This window comes from Monodelphis domestica, chromosome 6, assembly GCF_027887165.1.
Source record: "Monodelphis domestica isolate mMonDom1 chromosome 6, mMonDom1.pri, whole genome shotgun sequence".
Taxonomy (NCBI): Eukaryota; Metazoa; Chordata; class Mammalia; order Didelphimorphia; family Didelphidae; genus Monodelphis; species Monodelphis domestica.
In genome coordinates this window covers 31,752,246-31,756,175 of record NC_077232.1, presented here as the reverse complement: position 1 = coordinate 31,756,175, position 3,930 = coordinate 31,752,246, and the positions used below count along the sequence as shown (strand labels likewise).

Genomic DNA, 3,930 nt, shown 5'->3' with positions numbered 1-3,930 from the left:
AAAGGGCTGGGGGTGTGTGGAAGTATACTTGACACATTTTAAAGTTTAATGTGCATTATTAACATTTTCTTCACCATTTTCTTAAGCTTAGATAGTCAACAAAACAATAAATCAACCCCTGATTTGTAGCATTTGCTGATTTCTAAGGTGTAAAAATTCTCACTGAAAATTTAACATTCAGCTCTGAAGAGCTGGTTCCAGCTGGCTCTGGCAGTCAGCTGAAGAGTGGATCTTTCATCTTCTCTCCAACAGAGCTCAAAAATCCTTTGTTTTCAATAAAATTTGTTACCAGTTTCAGCTCGTTCTGATCTTTAGTGTTTCTAACATTATAGCCAGATCCTGATTTGGGGGGATAATGAATCTCCCTGAATTTGTTATTTGAATTCACACTGCATATTCCCATTGGCCTGGTACCAGTTGCCCTATTTTACATAATTATAACCTTGAATAATGTTAATTTGAATATGTCCACTTCAGAGGAATTCATTATTTGCACTCATTGGTACTTGGCTACATTCTAAGCTCTTGCTTCTTTCTCTCCTTTTTTTTACAAACATTTTAGGTAACAAATTCCCTGTAAACACACCTTGGTCTCTTTAGATATCCAACCCTCTTCATTCATCATTGGAGTTGTTTCTGTGTCTTCATTCTTCATCACTTTCTTTCTCTTTCAATGACCATCACTTGAGGTCAGGCTCTCATAACCACTCATTTGGACTATAACAATAGTCTCTAAAGTGGTCTCCTTGCCTTGTCTTCGGTATCCTTTCCACTCCATCCTTCATATAATAGTTAATTCAATCCATCCTTCATGAAGTTCTTAAAGTGATTTTTCTAAAGCAAACTCCACTGGCTCTCTATTGCTGATAGGATTAAATATAAGAATTATTTGATTTTGAAAGACCTTGACAACTTTAATGCAATGTATCTTTTTACCCCAATTATATTTATTCTCTTTGCTTCTTCTGGGATATTATACCTGATTTTCTCCTATTAAAAATATAGAAATGAGGAGAGCTGGGTGACTCAGTGGATAGAATAACCAGTCTGGAGATAGAAGATCCTGGATTCAAAGCTAGGTTCAGATACTACCCAGCTATGTGACCCTGGGCAAGTCACTTAACTCTAATCCCTTAGTCCTTAGTGTTCTTCTGTCTTGGAACCAATACTTAGAATTGATTTTAAGATAAAAGGTATGGGTTTTAAAAAAAGAACATAGAAATGGCATAGTCATATCACCCCAAAGTCCCCATTATTTCTATTGTAGAAACTTGTTCTATGTTTATCAAAATTAGGTCCCAAATACTAGAGCTCCTTGTCACCTTTTCTATCTTTTGTAGAATTACATTATCCTCAAGTTAGGTCAAGAATTTATTATTATCTGTTCTAATTTTATTAGAGAGAGAAAAAGGGAAGATGAAGAGAGGAGAAAAAAGAGAGGGAGAGAGAGAGAAAGGAGAATGAAAATAAGAAGACAGAAAGGTAAAGGAGGAAGAAAAAGATGATAGAGGGGAGAGAGAAAGAGAAGAGATAAGTTGAGGGATGGATAGTGAGGGGGGGAAGAGAAGAGAGAGAGAGGAAGAGAGAGAGAGAGAGAGACAGAGAGGGAGAGAGAGACAGAGAGACAGAGAGGGAGAGGAGAGAGAGAGGGAGAAGAGAGAGTCAGAAAGAGGGATAGAGAGAGACAGAGACAGAGAGACAGAGAGGAAGAGGAGAGACAGAGAGAGAGACAGAAAGAGACAGAGACAGAGATAGAGACAGAAAGAGACAGAGACAGAGAGACAAAGAGGGAGACAAAGACAGAGAGAGAGAGAGAGAGAGAGAGAGAGAGAGAGAGAGAGAGAGAGAGAGAGGAGAGAGAGAATCTATTTGTTAATAGTTGAGGTGCATTACCTGGAACATGGTAAGTGCTCTTTAAAATGCCTATTGATGACTACTTTTTCAATAACGTGTATTCTTCTAGAGCTGTTTCTCAATCATGAGTCCCAGCATAACAAGTTCCAGCAATATTTTTGATGCAGAACTTTTATCTTTACTTTAAAATCTCTTCCCATTGTTTCTTTTTTTTTTTTTGCCTTTTCCTCCACTTTATTTCATAGTCCCAGCACACCACCACAATATTGACTTCTTCTTAATTTAAACTAAAAACCATTAGGGGTTTTGGAAAGGTGTGTGTATTGGGAGGGAGGGGAAATGATGTCACAGCCTGAGGTGTTGGGGGGAGGGGAGGAGACATGTCAGGGGATGCTCTTGACAGGGCTCTTGAAGTTACTGGCTGCCTGAAGCTGCAGTTGATAGGTCATAGGGTGGATCTTGAAGCCATACAGCCTGGGCACAAATTGGTTGGCAGGCTGTTTGGGCCTGTACTCAGGATGCACCATGAAGGGCATGTGGGGAAAGCCAGTGCCAAAGTATGCACCATCTGTGTGGTGGTGCCTGGACGGCTTGGGGGTGTAAACATCCATGCACTTGGGGCAGTACAGCCTCACCTGGTACGTCTGACAGTCCAATGGGCAACATGGGCTGGTTTTCACCATATACACGGGGACAATAGCCAAAGTCTCCCTGCTGGTATTTTTCCAACATCTGGGCAATGCCACAGTTTGTGAGGATGTAGCAGGCATGAATCAGTCCATAAAGCATCCCAGCTGCCTGCTCGATCAGGTCCCTCTGGTTGGGGTTGTTCTCCAACTCCTCATCAGGTTCCAAGTCAAGGATCATGTCGTCTAGTACCTGCCTATAGTGGGGCACCTGTTCATTGAGCCCTGGGAGGTTGAACTTGTCCTGAATATAGTCTTCATCTACCTCACAGAAGAAGCCCACAGAACCATGCGATCCAAGATGCTTCCTCTGAGCTACTCTCCTTTACATCAGCGGGCTGGGGCTGGAGAGGGAGAGGGAGAGGGAGAAGTTGCTCCCAGGGGTGGCGGCGGACCCGACCGCCTCTTCCCATTGTTTCTTATTAATACTTTATTGTGTATAGTCTTTTGAGGTCATGGGTTTTATTTTTGGCTTCTTTGGTATTGTTTCCTTCCTGAACTGGTTTCCTTCACTGTTATTTTTCTCCATCTATTGTGTCTACTACTTTCTATGGTATTGTAGATTTGCTGTGTGTGGTTTTTCTTCCTCTCTCTCTTCCCCCTAAAGCATAAGAGTTCATGAAAACTTATGTAAGGGATTGTTGCCTATATAGGTTATATGTGTCTCTAAAGGCTGCACAAATGTGACTTGCGGAGAGGCATGAAAAGATTACATCTGGAATCTTGCCCACCCTCCAAAGGAGTCTTTAGTCTTTGCCTGGAAGGGAGCCAGAGGAGGGGCCATAAGGAGAGCTGGAGACTAGAATGACATCTTTCTCCATTTCTCTTATATTATTGCCCATTTAAGGGAAATGGATTTGGGGTTCAAGCTGCTATCTCTTAAAGAGGAAGGAGTATAACTTGTATAAGGCTTGTTTCTTCCCCACCAAATGCTCCTTACACCACAAATAATGACGAGTAATTAAATCTATTTTTAGAACCATTACTTTTTGTTGTACAATCAATATTAAATATTGGTGCCAAGGCAGAAGAGCAGTAAGGGCTAGGCAAAGGACATTAAGTGACTTGCTCAGGGTCATGCAGCTAGGAAGTATCTGAGATCCTACTTGAATTCAGGGCTGCCTGAATCCCTATCTATTGAGCCACCTAGCTGCCCCTATGCATCCTCTCTCAAAGCAGGAAGGAAATAAAAGGTGGGAAAATTCTGTTTTCATCTGGGGTCCAAACATGCCCATCTTCTTCTTAGACCCTAAGCTCTTAGCCAGAAATTTACCTTCATCTCTCCTTAAGCCCCTCCACCTTATTCAGCAACAGTGATAAGAACACCACTAAGGTCTCCTCAGTTTCTTGCTCAGAATTTTCCTAATTCCTGGCAAGGCTCTCTGGGTTC

General features: G+C 41.6%; 1 pseudogene; it reads right to left on the bottom strand.

Moving 5' to 3' along the window:
• Positions 1-2,063: 2,063 nt before the first annotated feature.
• Positions 2,064-2,953, bottom strand: LOC100618228 (casein kinase II subunit beta-like; annotated as a pseudogene).
• Positions 2,954-3,930: the final 977 nt, after the last annotated feature.